The sequence below is a fragment of the Pelophylax lessonae genome (genome assembly GCF_965119305.1).
Source record: "Pelophylax lessonae genome assembly, chromosome: 2".
NCBI lineage: Eukaryota > Metazoa > Chordata > Amphibia > Anura > Ranidae > Pelophylax > Pelophylax lessonae.
This window is the reverse complement of record NC_138769.1, coordinates 531,092,463-531,111,325: the sequence shown is the minus strand read 5'-3', so window position 1 is coordinate 531,111,325 and position 18,863 is coordinate 531,092,463.

Sequence of the window (18,863 nt, the reverse complement as noted above, 5' to 3'; positions counted from 1 at the left end):
TTATGAGGAAGTTAGCACATAAAAATATTAAATTTAGCTTTATTTTTTGTTTAATATATTTTTATTTGAAAAAGGAATCAAGTATTACAACAATTGACAGTCAAATGAGTAATGAAAATAACATTTTCGGAAAGTACAAGGTGACACAAGTATGAGTCAGAACACCAGGGTTACTCATTCTGTCTGTGGAGGCAGAAGTATAGCGTCGGGTAATTGCCTGGGACTGAGTCAAGAACAATATCAGTAAAACAGTGTCAAACAATAGTGGAATCCGAAGCAAAAACAAAGATAAAAAAAAAAAATCAGGCAGTAGTCATGTAATAGAGAAAATGAAGATAGAAAAAGATAGAGTAAGGGAAGAGATGAGATGAGTAAGAGACTAAGAGGGAACGGGTAGAAAGAAAAGAACATAGAGACGGTAGAAGAGAGGGAAACGGAGGGTGTGGGGAACTGGCTGGACAGCGGTGGAGTGTATCCCTGTAAGAAGGATCAATACAAACAACTGATGTCAAACCCCGAAAAGAAGCATCATGAAAGTCTCGAACGGAGAGGGTTGGGGGTGAGCCCCCTCTTCTCGGGCTCACACTGGAACAACATCAATGCAGTGTAAGTATCTGAGGTTTTGAAGGTGAACCAACTGGCCCATATTCTAGCGTGCGTGGTAGTGTCACCTCAGGCAACATAGGTGAGGTCCTCCAGGAGACAGATTTTGTTTACTTTCTGGAGCCTTTGCTGGACTGTGGGGACCTCTGGGCGAAAACAAAAGAGCCTTTGCAGCATCTTGCAAGTGTTGCAAAATTGAACGCCTATATGGGCCAATAGGTTCATGGGTGCAATGGAACAGAATAAGCCACGGGTCAAAAGGTAAAGATAGATGCGAGATATGTTGAATTAGAGCAATAACTTCTAACCAGTATTTATGAATCCGAGGGCACGACCACCATATATGAGAATGAGATGCGTTGTTCCAACAACCCCTCCAGCACAACGGGGAGTTGGCAGGGAACATTCTATGTAGTTTCAGCGGTGTGTAGTGCCACCTTGCCAGGAGTTTGAAGTTAAGTTCAGGGGTTTTTGAAGCAATAGAGGAGGACTGTGACAGTAATAGTAGAGTGTCTTTCTCAGCATTTGTTAATGAACGTTGAAGTTCGGTTTGCCATTTTTCCAGATATGGTGGATAGGATGGAGAGTCTAAGTCCACTATTGCTTTATAAAATAGGGACAAGCAGTGTAGGGGTGGATTCCTATGGTTGAAAATAGCTTCTACAGGGGTCAGTTCAGACAAGTCTCTCAACGGTTGAGGAAGAGTGCGTGTGAATCGCGCAAGCTGATTGTATCTCCAATTGATAATGAATGAAACAGACACGGATTGTACCAAGAGGGAGAGCGGTTTGATACGCTTAGAGTGAAGGACATGATGTAAGAGCAAGGGATCCTTCTGGGACCAGTCCGTCAATCCTTTGTCCAGTGATCCGGGCAGAAAATAATCATGGTGAAGCAATGGCATTAGAGGAGAATTGTAGGGCCAGGAGTATTTAGCATGTAAAGAGTCCCAAACGGCTAGAGAGAAGCTTGTCAGAGGGGATATCGATTTCAGGTAGTGCCTAGCCGATTTAGGTATCCAAGGGGCGGTTCCAAGATCCAAACCGGCTAATTGTGTTTCTAATTGGACCCATAGTTTGGTATCCACATGGTACTTCCAGTCCAGAATACAAGTAAGTTCTGAGGCTTGGTAGTATGCTTTAATATTTGGAAGAGCGAGACCTCCAGAGAGTTTGGTTCTAAACAAAGTTGTTTTAGCTATACGTGGGTTCTTGTCCCGCCAAATATAATGGGAGATCAATTTTTGTAACAATGAGAAGAAACCAATAGGCACACCCAATGGTATCATCTGGAACAGAAATAGAGTGGGACAATGACGCCCAACGTCTCAAGTCAGATCTAATGGCATTCAGCAGGGGAATATAATTGTGCTTAAAGAGTGAGCATAAGTGATGAGTGAGGTATATTCCAAGATACTTTATGGTAGAGCGTTGCCAACGAAATGGGAAGTAGGGTTTCAAGTTAGACTCCTCTGCAGGTACAATATTAATTTTCAAAATTTCAGATTTTGAGAGGTTAATCTTGAAATGTCAGAGCATTTGGAAGGAGTCAAACATTTTTAACAATATTGGTAGGGTGAGGCGAGGTTATTGAACAAAAAATAAAATGTCGTCCGCGTAGGCGGCGTATTTGTGAGTCATGTGACCTACCTTTATGCTGTGTATGTCTACGTTGTGTCGATTGGTAGCCAGAAAGGGTTCTAAAGAGAGGGCAAACAAAATAGGTGACAGGGGACAACCCTGTCTCGTACCATTTTTCAGGAAAAAGGGTTCACTGAGTATGCCGTTGACTCTAATTTTGGCCGTGGGAGAGGAGGAAAGAGATGTAATTCAGTGGGTCATCATAGGACCTATGCCAAAATGTTGGAGTGTAAGTATCAGGTAGTCCCAGGCCACCCGGTCAAAAGCCTTTCGGCATCTGTGGACAATAGTAGGGTGGGCTGGGAGCACCTGCGGACATGGTGAATCAGTGAGATGACCCTCAAAGAATTGTCTCTGGCCTCCCGGCCGGGGATAACCCGTTTGGTCAGCAGAGACCCAATGGTTGGCAACGACTTTCGCGTACAATTTTATGTCCGCATTGAGAAGCGAGATAGGACGATAACTACTACAGTTAGTGGGGTCCTTACCGGGTTTTGGTATGATTATAAAATGGCGGAAAGGGACTCAGAGGGTAGTCCAGTGTCGGTGGAAACAGAATTTGCATAGGACGTCAAGGAAGTAAAATGTCATGAAAAGTTTTATAATATTTTGTAGTAAAGCCATCCGGGCCTGGTGCCTTGCCAGTAGGTGTGGATTTCAGGGCATTACGAAACTCTTCAACGGAGAATGCAGCCTCCAGTTTCTCTAGGGAGGAGTCAGACAGTCCGAATAGAAGAACAGAACAGTTTAGTCCATGCAAGAAAGGAAGTAATAAGCTTGTGCCTGTCCTGCGAGGGGGGGGGGGGGGGTAAATCGTTTGAGAGTCAATGTTATAGAGGGTCGTGTAATAATCCCTAAAAGTCTCAGCAATCTTTGGGGAGGTGTAGACTAAATCCCCGGGAAAGGGATCCTGACCTTGGAAATGAATAAAGCTGATTTTTTTAGCTTGTAGGGATATGGCCAGTTCTTTACCGGATTTATTACCCCATTCGTATTGCTTCAGGGAGAGGAGGTGGAAGTGTCGTCTGACCTCTAAGTGGAGAAGATCCTAAACCTCTTCCTGCTTCTGCATCAGAGTGATTTGTGGGCAGATAATATATGCACTCGTTCGAGTGCAGACACTTGTCTCATTGCGTCCTTCAAACGTTGACCATGTTCCCTCTTTTTGCGTGCCCCAATTTGAATTTAGCTTTATATATAGAAACCATTTAGGTCCTTAGGTTCTTTGATATTGATTCTTTAAGTTAAAAATGGAGAAGGGAAGCTGTAATTAAATGGTGCTTTATAAAATAAAAAACATTCAGTTTTAAAATGTACTCCAACAGTTACTGTTTAATTATAACTGTCAGAGACATTAATTTGTTTCAAATGGAATTTATGTTTATTAATTAATGATTATTACTGATAAACATTCAGTCAGCAGTCACTATCACTTAACATTCTATCTTTGAAATTACACTCAAATTAATTAAATTTACTTGAGTTTATATTCAACTTAATTGTTCATTAGGAGTTGCTACATACAACATTAGGGACATATATCAAAAGTAAATATAATTACCACATGAAGGAAAGACCAAACAAAATTTGTTTCATGGTATGTTTCAGTGTGTGATATTTAGCCCAGTGTGTTAGTGCGTATGAGTTTATTCGACCCATGAATCCAACTCTAAGCATCCATTGAATAACCTGTTGCATAATATTATGAAAGCAAAATATTTTGAAACAACATAAGGCCATAGTAGTTTATGTCTGTCAAACAGACACCTTTGACTCCTGATTATTTAGACAATGACAACTAAACAAAGAAACAGGGAGACTTTAAATTACCTTCAGAAATGCATTCAACTGTACAATAAAAAAAAGAATGCAGAGGAAAAATATATGTATGATTTTCTTTTTAGCCATAGCTTAAAATTATAGTTTCCACTGGTAAGTGCAAAATTCCAATTGCCTGGAGGTGAGCCACATTGGACATATAGGCCTATACACTCTAACTTAAATCTATATTATTGATAAAAAAAGTGATTAACTTGCTATATCTACATGGGATCTATGAGATGCCAAATAAAAGGGAGTGGACATATGATCCCTTTAGCTAGGAAAATGAATGGTTCCTGCAATCTCTTATCTGTTATTTAGTTACATAGTTATGTAGTTAGTCAGGTTGAAAAAAGACATAAGTCCATCTGGTTCAACCAACAAAAAAAAACGGTATTAAAAACCCAACCATACAATCCCATATACACGCAGTTGATCCAGAGGAAGGCAAAAAAAACCCAGCGAAGCATGATCCAATTTGCTACAGAAGGAGAAAAAAATTCCTTCCTGATCCCCCGAGAGGCAATCGGATATTCCCTGCATCAACTTCACCTAAAAAAATTTTAGTACCCACTTATATTAAGTACACCCAGGAAAGAATCCAGGCCTTTTTAAAAGCAATCTAGTGAGTTAGCCAGAACCACCTCTGGAGGGAGTCTATTCCACATGTTCCTTACGGTGAAGAAACCTTTCCGTATTTGGAGAAGAAATCGGTTTTCCTCTAGACGTAAATAGTGCCCCCTTGTCATCTGTGTTTACCTTAAAGTGAACAACTCAACACCAAGTTCACGTTATAGCCCTCATATGTATTTATACATGTTGATCATATCCCCCCTTAATCTCCTCTTTTTAAGAGAGAATACATTCTGTTCCTCTGAACTTTTCTCATGGCTGAGCTCATCCATGCCTCTTATCAGTTTGGTTGCCCTTCTCTGCACTTTCTCCAGTTCCCCGATATACTTTTTAAGAACTGGTGCCCAAAACTGAACTGAATATTCCAGATGAGGTCTTACTAATGATTTTTACAGGAGCAAAATGATATCTCTCTCTCTGGAGTCCTTGCCTCTGTTAATACAAGAAAGGACTTTGCTTGCTTTGGAAACCGCAGCTTGGCATTGCATGCTATCATTAAGCTTATGATCTACCAGAACACCCAGATCCTTCTCCGCTATGGGTTCCCCCAGTTCTACTCCACCTAGCATGTATGATGCATGCATATTCTTAGCCCCCAAGTGCATTACTTTACATTTATCAACATTAAAACCTCATTTGCCACATAGTTGCCCAATGAAACAGTGCATTGAGGTCAGCTTGTAAGTTGGAGACATCCTGTAAAGAAGTTATTCCACTGCAAAGCTTGGTGTCATCTGCAAAGACTGAAACTGTACTTTTAATCCCAGACCCTATATCATTTTTTAAAGATATTAACCACTCCCGCCCCGCCCACCGCACATTTACTGCGGCAGTCAGGTGCTCCTGGGCAAAGTGACGTAGTACTACATCGCTTGCTCAGGAGACTCTGGGGGGCGAGCACTTTGCTTGTTAGCTGGGGAGCCAGCGCGTGTGACCGGCGGCCACCGGCCACCCGTGATCTCCCGCAGCAGAGAGAGAAGTACAGATGGCTGATGTAAACACAGCCGTCTGTCATTCTCCCTGAAGTGATCACAGAGGCTATGTGATCCTGCTATATATGATCGCATGTCTCTGTGATTACTTCACAAGCCACGCCCCCTTACAGTTAGAATCACGCCCCTAGGGACACATTTAACCCCTTGATCACCAGTACAGCTAACCCCTTCCCTGCCAGTGTCATTTTTACAGTAACAGTGCATATTTTTAGCACTGATTACTGTAGTAATGTCACTGGTACCCCCAAAAGTGTAAAAAATTTCAGTTTTCACTCTTTTTTTGTTTATAGCGCAAAAAAATAAAAATTGCACAGGTGATCTAATACAACCAAAAGAAAGCTCTGTTTGTGGGGAAAAAAAGGACATCAATTTTGTTTGGGTACAGCGTTGCACGACCAAGCAATTGTCAGGTAAACTCACGCAGTGTTGAATCGCAAAATAGGGCCTGGTCATTGAGCAGCCAAATCCTCCGGGGATAAAGTGATTAAAAAGTAAGGGTCCCAACACTGAACCTTGGGGTACACCACTGATAACCTTAGACCATTCAGAGTAAGAATCATTAACCACTACTCTCTGAATTCTATCTTTTAGCCAATTTTCTATCCATTTACAAACTGATCTTTCCAAGCCAGTAGACTTTACCTTACACATTAGCCATGTGTGGGGAACTGTGTCAAACGCTTTTGCAAAATCCAAGTATACTACGTCCACAGCCACCCCCCTGTCCAAGGTTTTACTTACCTCCTCATAAAAAGAAATCAGGCTTGTTTGACAACTTCTTTCTTTCATGAATCCATGTTGTCTGTTGCTTAAAATATTTTTTTCCAGCAATAACTCCTCTATGTGGTCTTTTATTAAACTCTCCAGAGCTTCCTGACTATGGAAGTTAAACGAACCGGTCTATAGTTACTTGGCAAAGACTTTGATCCCTTTTTAAATATAGGCACCACATTGGCCCTACGCCAATCCAGTGGTACTATTCCAGTCCTTAACGAGTCCCTAAAAATGATAAACAAAGGCTTTGAAATTACAGTACTCAATTCTTTTAGGATGCGTGGGTGGATGCCATCTGGTCCAGGCGCTTTATCCACCCTTATTCTGTCTAAATATTTCTGGACCAAATCACTTTTGAGCCATTGTGGATCATTTGGGGATGTGTCAATACCATCCTCATTATGGTCTTAAGCTCCCCCATGGTCCTTTGTATACACAGAGCTGAAGAAAGTATTTAATCAATTTGCCTTCTCTTTGTCCCAGTCACCCACTGCTGATTATTCTGTAAAAGGCCTACAGGCTCAACCCTAACCTTTTTACTATTAACATATTTGAAGAAATTTTGGGGGTTTGTCCTACTATTTTTTGCAATCTGTTGTTCATTTTGAAATTTTGCATCCTTGATTTCCTTTTTACATATTCTGTTATATTATTTGTAACAATTAAACAATGATAGTGTTCCTTCATTTTTTTGAAAGCTCTTTTCTTTTTATTTATAGCTTTTTTAACTTTGGCCGAGAGCCACGTAGGATTTATTTTTAGCCTTTTAAATGTATTACCCATGGGAATGCATGGATGAAAGCATATCCTTCAATGTGATTCTTTAGAGATCTAAAAGATCATCCAAAAGAATGTAAAAAAACTACCCCCTTAAAAGTATTATAATTACAGATGAAATTGTAAAAATGGCGAGAACTCTTGATCTTCAACCTATGGTGTAGAAATTCCACTCAAAAAGACTTATAAAGTTCTATCAACAATGACATATAAAAGCATTATCAACAAACAAGCAGAAGAAATGAACATGTAAACAAGGTGTCAGCACAGTTTACCTTATTGGCCACCCGTGCATGACCTATACAGGTTTGAAACATTAATGTGTTACTAAACCTAGGACCCTGAATTTACTATATCTGGTCTCCCAAATTACACAGAACATGGAAATGCAATTATTTTAGTAAATGTAAACTGCTAAATACCTTTTCACTTCAGCAGTACATAGCAGTCTTTTGACTTCCTCGTGAAGCTTGTAGAAGGAGTGTTCATACTGCACTGAGCTGTCCCATCAGGATCCAGGCCCTGGTCTGATCACATGCACTCTCCCAAGAAAAAAAAAAAAACCTCTCTAGCAATACACACCAAACTGAGCATGCGCAGCCTGGCTCCAAAGGCTCTGTCTTATTCTGACCTGTTTTGGAGCCAGTGGAAGAAGAGGAGGATCTGTGCATACAAGAGCAAATAGCCTTTTTACACAATGCAGAGGATTAACCTCTTAGATTCCACAGTGAGTATAACAAGCATGCTTTACTGAATATACAGACTGATTTTATTGTTGTGAGTTTAGTGACACTTTAATGATCATGGATGTTTTCTGTTTTAAAATATATCACACATTTCCTTTAAACTGTTTGCATAGCAATGCTGTCATAAGAGTACTTATAAAGTTTTTACAAAAAAAAAAAAAAAAATGTTTTTGTATTGATTGTGAAGCACTACACATTTATTATTTGTACATAGCCATCATAGTTGATTAACTATATTTTTCAGTTGGTATATGCTATCTTGAGGTGCATCCTTTCTAGATAACATACAGTGCATTGCGAAAGTATTCACCCCCCTTGAACTTTTCAACCTTTTGCCACATTTCAGGCTTCAGACATAAAGATATAAAACTGTAATTTTTTGTGAAGAATCGACAACAAGTGGGACACAATCATGAAGTGGAACAAAATTTATTGGATATTTCAAACTTTTTTAACAAATAAAAAACTGAAAAATTGGGCGTGCAAAATTATTCAGCCCCCTTAAGTTAATACTTTGTAGCGCCACCTTTTGCTGCGATTACAGCTGTAAGTTGCTTGGGGTATGTCTCTATTAGTTTTGCACATCGAGAGACTGAAATTTTTGCCCATTCCTCCTTGCAAAACAGCTCGAGCTCAGTGAGGTTGGATGGAGAGCATTTGTGAACAGCAGTTTTCAGTTCTTTCCACAGATTCTCGATTGAATTCAGGTCTGGACTTTGACTTGGCCATTCTAACACCTGGATATGTTTATTTGTGAACCATTCCATTGTAGATTTTGCTTTATGTTTTGGATCATTGTCTTGATGGAAGACAAATCTCTGTCCCAGTCTCAGGTCTTTTGCAGACTCCATCAGGTTTTCTTCCAGAATGGTCCTGTATTTGGCTCCATCCATTTTCCCATCAATTTTAACCATCTTCCCTGTCCCTGCTGAAGAAAAGCAGGCCCAAACCATGATGCTGCCACCACCATGTTTGACAGTGGGGATGGTGTGTTCAGGGTGATGAGCTGTGTTGCTTTTACGCCAAACATAACATTTTGCATTGTTGCCAAAAAGTTTGATTTTGGTTTCATCTGACCAGAGCACCTTCTTCCACATGTTTGATGTGTCTCCCAGGTGGCTTGTGGCAAACTTTAAATGACACTTTTAATGTATATCTTAAAGAAATGGCTTTCTTCTTGCCACTCTTCCATAAAGGCCAGAATTGTGCAGCATACCACTGATTGTTGTTCTATGGACAGAGTCTCCCACCTCAGCTGTAGATCTCTGCAGTTCCTCCAGAGTGATCATGGGCCTCTTGGCTACATCTCTGATCAGTCTTCTCCTTGTTTGAGCTGAAAGTTCAGAGGGATGGCCAGGTCTTCGTAGATTTGCAGTGGTCTGACACTCCTTCCATTTCAATATTATCGCTTGCACAGTGCTCCTTGGGATGTTTAAAGCTTGGGAAATCTTTTTGTATCTGAATCCGGCTTTAAACTTCTCCACAACAGTATCTCAGACCTGCCTGGTGTGTTCCTTGTTCTTCATGATGCTCTCTGCGCTTTAAACGGACCTCTGAGACTATCACAGTGCAGGTGCATTTATACGAAGACTTGATTACACACAGGTGGATTCTATTTATCATCATTAGTCATTTAGGTCAACATTGGATCATTCAGAGATCCTCACTGAACTTCTGGAGAGAGTTTGCTGCACTGAAAGTAAAGGGGCTGAATAATTTTGCACGCCCAATTGTTCAGTTTTTTTATTTGTTAACAAAGTTTGAAATATCAAAAAAAAATTCGTTCCACTTCATGATTGTGTCCCACTTGTTGTTGATTCTTCAAAAAAAGTACAGTTTTATATCTTTATGTTTGAAGCCTGAAATGTGGCAAAAGGTTGAAAAGTTCAAAGGGGGCCGAATACTTTTGCAATGCACTGTATACAGTTATTACAGTGTAGGGCACACAGCTCTCTAATTTACATATCATTAAGACCTTTTTATGGGTTAACAACTCCTAGGTATTAATGGATTCATCTATTAAAATATAGAATAAAACAAGAGAGCTTGTAGGAAAAACTGTGTTAAATGTTATTATGGTAATATATAAGAGGGATGCACCCATAAGACCATATACAGTATCTGCAAAGAACAGATACTCCGCATGTACATAGAAGTTCAAGTTATCAGACCAATGAATACATAGAAACAATTATTGTGCCTGTAGTTTTTCTATAGCATACTGTATGTCAAAATGCACCAAATGTCTAAAACAAGCTACAATATAGCAGTGCATTACCTAAAACAAACATTCTTACTTAAAATGTATTTATCCTTTGCATTACAATCTAACAGCAAAGGCTCTTTCATGCCACAATGGAAGCCCTGGGTCTTACACTAGCCAACAGATGATTAAACTGTATTGTTAGATTCACTATCCTCTCGTATCGATGACTGTTGCGTTGAACTACATACTCTTGTACACATATGCTACATTATTTTATTCCCTTTTTCTTTGTTATTTGTTTATTAGTTTACAGATATAACTTAAGAAATGCTAATTTGCAGTTTAGATGTTACAAGTTGTATGTGACATCCACAGTGAAGAAGTAGGATGTGCGTGCTTTCTCATTGAAATATATTCATTGTGATATAATGTAGCTTGCTGATTGTTTATGTAACCCAATGTATATTAAAACACAATTGATGTAATACTTTTTTCTGGTCTAAGCTTCAATAAAAAACGATTGAAAGAAAATGTATTTATCCTTGTCCAAGAGCATATTAATATTTTACATATACAGTATTATTTACATGTTATTTTTCTCTCTGTATGTGTAAATATGATACCCCTTAATATGGGTTATTTTATCATGATAGAATAAAGTAATGCTTTTATATTTCATTGTTTCCAGTCGTGGAATTAAATAAGCCTATATGAGTAGTTTTCCTATACTATTCAAGATAAAGGTAAAAAGTTCCCACCAGTCTTAAAACTTTATTTTTAATTATAATATTGTTTGGGGGTGTGGGGGGTATTTTTGTGCCTATTTATGCTTGGGAATATATTCACATCCTTTCTGAACAAATTGATTTACTGTGGGCCACTTTGATCTTCTATTATTCAATAGTTAAAAATGTTATTGCCAGGAACTAAATAAGCAGTTTTAATTTTGAGTCTAAGACTGTGGTCAATTGCCTATTTGAAAAATATTAGAAAAAACAAATATCTCCATTAGGATAATGAGAGTGTAAAAGATGTCTGATGCATTCAAACAACAATAAGAATCCAATCTTTGTTCAAAACAAATGATTTGTTTAATGGCTGACTTTTATAGAGATGAGATAGGTCAGACTGATGTTTAAATCTAGGGTATACTTAGAGATCTTTGGGATTTGAGCATACTCTGTTCAGACAGCAATTGGAGGATCTGAACAAAAACTTGAAGTTTTTAACAAGAATCCGAATGAGAAAAAAAAAAAGAGAATAAAATATAATGGGATCTATTTTCATATTCTAGTAAAAGGTCCTACAAATGGCATATTAGGGTTTGTTTAAATTAAAAAAAAAATGTAAAGGGGCACAGAGCACAAATGTTGAACACAAGTCTGGTAGCCCCACTCAGACGGACCTAGTGCCAATGAAGTATATTAAGATATGACGCATTTTGCCCGACCCTCCAGGGCTTGGTTAAGGGTGGGAGAAATGAGCAGGACAAAGATTAATATCTGATTTATCGGCCATGAATGAAGAGTAAAAACATCTGTGTGTATCTTTATTAATAAGGAAAGTGTATTGAAAAAGAATATGCAGTGTAAAACAGACAAAGACATGTATTGAGATGTATCCCCTTTTACCCTTCTCTCAATACATCCTTTTTGTTCACACTTCACATTCTTTTCAATACACTTTCCTTGTTACCACAGACGACACACATTTTTTCACTCTTCATTCACAGCCGATGATGCAGATTTAATTCTTTGTTTTTTTGCTGGCCAAAAAACACATCTGGGTGCATGGCTAGAGTAGAGCATGCTGAGGCCACATATCTTAATACACTTGATCGGCACTAGGTCAGTCTGAGTGATGTCCTACACTACACAGTTTGACACTTCTAAATGAGTGAACTTTGATGCCTGCTACCACTCCTTGAACACAAGTAGGGAGACAATTCAGCCTCAGCTTGGAGCGGTGCTTGATCATAAATCAAGTGGAGGCACATTCACACACCTTTCATGGTCATTTCCTCGAGTGACTAGAGTCTGTACACTCAGTAGAGATGTCGCGAACGGCGAACCTCTGCAAATGTTCGCGAACGGGCGAACAGGGCGAACCGCCATAGACTTCAATAGGCAGGCGAATTTTAACCCCTCCCATCCGAGCTACAGCCTATATATGGCTGCAGCAAGGACTTGAATTTTTGGGAGGCCGTTTTTAAACGGCCTCCAGTGACACGCCCCCCCGCGCGCTCCCGCGAGCGCGCATCGGGGAGAATCTGTGTCGACCGTGTCCCTTGGACACGGCCGATCACAGATCGTGGTGAATGGCCAATCACAGCGGCCTTTCACCACGTGATCAAGCCGTCCAATGAGAGATGATCTCATATGTAAACATATGAGATCATCTCTCATCGCTGGCGCTCCTTCCTCACACAGACACTGCAGTGTGAGGAAGGAGGGGGAGCCGACAGCCGCTGGGGACACAGACAAATGTAATCAGGGCACTGATCACCAGTGCCCTGATTACTAAAGGTAAAAAAAACACACACATTGCCCCCCCATCAGTGCCCACAGTGCTCGCCATCATTGCCCCCATCAATGCCCACAATCAGTGCCCATAGTGCTGCCAGTCAGTGCCCATCAGTGCCTGCTCATCTAGGCACTGATGAGCACTGACTGGCAGCACTATGGGCACTGAGTGTGGGCACTGATGGTGCTGCCCATCAGTGCTCATCAGTGCCGCCCGTCAGTGTCCATCAGTGCCATCCGCCAGTGCCCATCAGTGCCGCCTATCAGTGCCCATCAGTGCCGCCCGTCAGTGCCGCCTCTCAGTGCCCAGCAGTGCCACCTCTCAGTGCCACCTCTTAGTGCCCAGCAGTGCCGCCTCTCAGTGCCCAGCAGTGCCGCCTATCAGTGCCGCCTATCAATGCCGCCTATCAGTGCTCATCAGTGCGGCATATTAGTACCTCCTCATCAGTGCCCATAAGTGCCACCTCATCAGTGCCCATAAGTGCCACCTCATCAGTGCCCATCAGTGCAGCCTATCAGTGCCCATCAGTGCAGCCTCATCAGCGCACATCAGTGAGGGAGAAAAATTTATTTTCAAAATTTACTCGCAGAAAATAAGAAAACTTTTTTTTTTTCAAAATTTTCTGTCTTTTTTCTTTTTTTTTGTAAAAAATAAAAAACCCAGAGGTGATTAAATACCACCAAAAGAAAGCTCTGTTTGTGTGAAAAAAATGATAAAAATTTCATATGGGTACAGTGTAGCATGACCGCGCAATTGTCAGTCAAAGTGTGCGAGCGCTGAAAGCTGAAAATTGGCCTGGATGGGAAGGGTGTTTAAGTGCACAGAAGGCAAGTGGTTAAAACCCACAGGGACTCTTTCTGGCCACAATAGTAATAATAATAAATAATATGTGGACCTGACACTCACTGCAATTATGACAGAGGAAAAAAAAAATATTTTTTAAACTGCAAGGTACTGTGCCACCCGGCATTGCTGGACATATTCTGATGTTGAAGGAAAGTAAAGCATGATGCGTCTTTCATCTGTTGCATTCAGTTTCCTTTGCCAGAGAATGCGTGTACGGTCCTCAACCTTGTCCAATCAATGTCCTCTAAGCTGAGAAATATGGGCAAATATTTATCCGTCATTCCATACCATCAGGGAGGTATGGCTGTAACAGCTATATATTTATCATTGCCTATTGTCTATACCTTTGTTACTGTATTGTATGTACTCTTTGATATGTTTTTATACATATACAAATGTCTTCCCCTACCTGGTTTTTAATGATGTATAAATAAAATACTTGATTTTATCACCTCTTCTATGATTTTTTCTACGGTACCATTAAAATCCCACCAGCCCTCATCATTTTTTCTTGGATCTTTGTTCTGCTCCCCTTTTTTTTCTTCTTTTTTCTCATCTTCCTATTCTTGCCTCTTTGTTCTTCTCTTTCTTTCTTTTTCCTCTTTTTCTTTATTCCTTCCTTGTTCTCCTCCTGTCCCCCTTCTCTCCCCCTCCCTTTTCCTTCCTCTCCATTTCCTTTTCTCTCCCTTTTTTACCCAGCCTTTGTTTTTCCCCTTCTCTACATCTCTCTCCTTTCTATGCTCATTCATGGCCTTCCATGTATTTTCTGGATGAAGGCTCGGACACCTCGAGCCCCCATCCATCTTTTTTGGTAGTCTTTTTCTACCACAGATTGATTATTCAACTGGGATGTCGGTACTTTGTTAACATGTTTTGTATATCAAACACTTTAATCCTTTATCATCAGGGAGGCATGTAATTGGCCCCAAATTTATTCAGCAGCCGGGAAAACAATCCATAACATACAGCCAATTTCATTAGGAACTATCTTCAGCCTAAAGAAGAATAAGGCGTCCTGGAAGTGATGGTTTAGCACATACAGCACCCTGATCTCAACATCATCAAGTCTGCCTAGGATTATACAAAGCGACAGAATGATCTGAGGGACCCATCATCCACAGAAGATCTGTGGTTAGTTCTCCAAGATGCTTAGAACAACCAACCTGCTGAGTTCCCTTCTGTTCATTTACTGTCTCCATTTTGTTAATTGATAAAAGTAAATTATTAGCACGTCTATTTCTGAAAGCCCCCTTAATTTACAGAAGTTTTTCACACCTGCCTAAAACTTTTTGACAGTAGTGGGTATAATATATATAATATAATATAATATAATATATATATATATATTTATATATATATATATATATATATATATATATATATATATACTGTATATACACACACACACACACACATACTGTGTATATGTATATATATATATGTACACTGTATATATAAACAGTACTTTTGACTCCATTTTCAGGCACATTTTGAAGGAGCAACTGCAGTGCACAATAGATATATATATATATATATATATATATATATCAAAAACATATATAGATAGAACTACCAGCCCTAAAAAGGGCTTTTTGGGGTGCTGTCAGGATGCTGTCCTTACAGCAGGAGTGGACCGAGAACACTATTGGCCAAATTCATTGTACCTCCAATGCTGATTCTGTTCTAGTTTACCTCCATTTTGACTATTTTTAGGTGCAAATGCAATTCACTCTAACACCATCAGAAACGTTATGAGCAGTGTCAAATTCATTAATATCAACTAATGTCAGGACTGGACTTAAAAACAGTCCAGCTAAAAGGTGGACTAATTTTTTCAAAATCACAAAATATGTCAGGAAAAAAAAAAAATGTGTGGGAAAGATGTGTTATATGATTTTGAGCTAAACTGCTTTTAAACTGTGTGAAAATGTTAAGTAGAAAAAAAGATATTAATAAAATTGTAAAATGCAAAAATAGCTCCAGAGTCAATTTCTGGCAGATAGCCCATGTGAGCTTGCTCCAAACCAAAAATTAGGCTGAGAATAACGTTTTTGAAAACGTTAGTGGGAGTTTTATTGAACTTGTGGCAAATACCGCAGCAAATTTGCGGTAAAACGGGGCTATTCCGGCGCTAATAAAAAAATTTTTTTCGCACATATCTATGTATGTCTATATATATATATGAATCACAAAAAATATATATATATATATATATATATATATATACATACATAAATATATATATATATATAAACACACACATATATATATATAGATGCCCAAAAAATAATTATATGTATATATATATATATATATATATATATATATATATATATATATATATATATATATGTTTTATTTATTGATTTGCCTATGTGTATATATATATATATATATATATATGAAAAGGAACACTAATACGGCTCCTCCCCGAAAATTAAACATTGTATATGTGTGAAATATATATATATATATATATATATATATATATATATATATATATATGCAAAAAACAATATATTACTGTTACTTCCTATATCTAACCAACCCAAAAATATATTAATTTCACACATATACAATGTTTCATTTTTGGGGAGAAGCCGTATTAGTGTTGCTTGTCATATATAACAACATACAGTTGTAGGTAGTTTAGGGATTCGAACACCCAAATACACTGTTGCAAGGCAGCGGTGCTAACCACTTAACTACCTAAAGCTAATGACATTTTTTTCAAAGCATGTGTAATTTGTACTTTGAAAAAAAAAATTATATATATATATATATATATATATATATACATATATATATATATATATATATATATATATATATATATATATATATATATATATATATACACACTATTTAGACCCAATTCAAGCTCAAATAATTTTTATTTATTAAAATTTTTTGATGGACTAATTGAATCAAACTATATTAATTTTTAGAGGCCATTCACATTAGCGCGACTTGTCAGCCTGACAAGTCGCGGTCCATTGAGTAGTACAGGACCCGTTCTAATAGGAGCGACACAAGTCACTCCGACTTAGAAAAAGGGTCCTGTACTACTTTGGGGCGACCTCGGAGCGACTTGCATAGACTTCCATTATGTGAAGTCTCTGCAAGTCGCGGTGCACAGCGGTGCACGCGACTTCACAGGTCGCCCCCCGAAGTCGTGTCGCCTCAATGTGAATGGGCTCTTAATGTGCCAGTGCATGTATGCTTGGTATAAAGATAACAAGTAACAAAAAAGAAAAAAAAAACCTCAGAGACCACAATTCCCAAATAATTAACCTAGTTTAGTGAAACTGTATAAAATCAACACATTTTTAAAAATAATCCTGCATGCTGGAAATTATATATAGGTGTTTAAAACATTTATTTCTGTGAAAAATTAGTATTTTAAATATAAATTGATAGGCTAAGAAACTATCAGTGGCATATATTATGAAATAAATGTAACAAAGTGATTATGTTTGTGTAAATTGTGTTTTGCAAAAATGTTGCAAATATGTATTGAGCTTGAGCTTGAGCTTGATTAAATAAACTGACCAAAATATCCAAGTGGTTAGCACAGCTGCCATGCAACACTGTATTTGGGTGTTCAAATCCCTGAACTACCTACAACTGTCTGTTGTTATATATGACAAGCAACACCCCAAAAATAAAACATTGTACATGTGTGAAATTAATATATTTGTTGAATGGGGAGCCATATTAGTGTTGCTTCCTATATAGAGCCACATTACACTCTGAAAAATAGCAGTGTTTGAGCTTGCAAATCTGAGAATTTGCAAATTGATTGAACATATGCAGTGGCACCCCAGAGCTCAGAATTCAACAACCCCCCCCAAAAAAAAAGATATATAGATATATATATATAAAAAAATACTACATCAAGTCAACACACATAAGAAATGCTTTCAATAATCTCAGCATGAGCACAAAGTGGCTTTTTCATTTAGACTAATGGGCCATACACACTATAAGATTTTCTGAAGATTTTTTCCTTTAGATTTACCAAAACCAGATAATATGAGGTCACACCTAAACACTTTCAATTTGTATGCAATCTGGCAGGCCCTTGCACTACATAGAAAAGGTAAATCTGAAGGAAGGAAACAATTTTCTGTCCAATTTTCTTGAAATTTACCTTCAAGTATGTAGTACAAAGGCCTGCCTAATTAGATACAAGTGAAAGTGTTGTTTAGCTTTGACATCACATTATGTGGTTTGTGGTTAATCTATCAGAAAATTGTACAACAAAAATTGAACATGTATGGCCATACACACTATAAGATTTTCTGAAGACTTTTTCCTTCAGATTTACCTTTTCTATGTAGTGCAAGGGCCTGCCAGATTGCGTACAAATTGAAAGTGTTTAGGTTTGACCTCATATTATCTGGTTTTGGTAAATCTAAAGGAAAAAGTCTTCAGAAAATCTTATAGTGTGTATGGCCCATTAAGCTGGCCATACATGTTCAACTTTTGTTGTAAAATTTTCTGGTAAATCTACCACAAACCACATAATGTGAGGTCAAAGCTAAACAACACATTCACTTGTATCTAATTAGGCAGGCCTTTGTACTACATACTTGAAGGTAAATTTCAAGAAAATTGGACAGAAAATTGTAAGAAAATTGGAACATGTATGGCCAGCCTAATGCCCCGTACACACGTACCGATCGTCGGCCAAACTATCGGCCGTCTTTTGTCCAGGGCTGTCGTGTCTGTTGAAAACTGCAAAAGACTGCACACGAATTTTGTCGGCCAACAACAGCCGACTGCAGAAGTGATGTCATGTGATGGTTAACTTTTCTGGTCTTTTTTCTTTTCTGCGCATGCCCAGTCTTGCAAATCTGCTGTCTGTCGGCCGAATACTGTACTGACTGGCGAACAATCGGCCGTTCTGGTGTTGGCCAACAAAAATTTTAATGCTTGCACGACAGATTCTTTTCGGCCGAAAGTGCGCTGGCGGCTGTCGGAAGCATCATACTAACAAGCCTACGATCGGCCGATCGGTCGTCGGCCGAATCTTTACGGCCGACAATCGGTACGTGTGTACGGGCCTTTAGTCTAAATGAAAAAGCCACTTTGTGCTCATGCTGAGATTATTGAAAGCGTTTCTGTCACGCCGAGCGCTCCGGGTCCTGCAGCGTCCCCGGAGCACTCAAGGCGTGCTGCGGGTAGCGGCGCTCCGGTCACCTTCCCCGACCGTGAGCACCGCTCCCCCGCACCTCCTTTCCTGTCTTCCCGTGCGGCGGGACGTTCCCGTCCGCGCCGCACACTCACCTCCCGC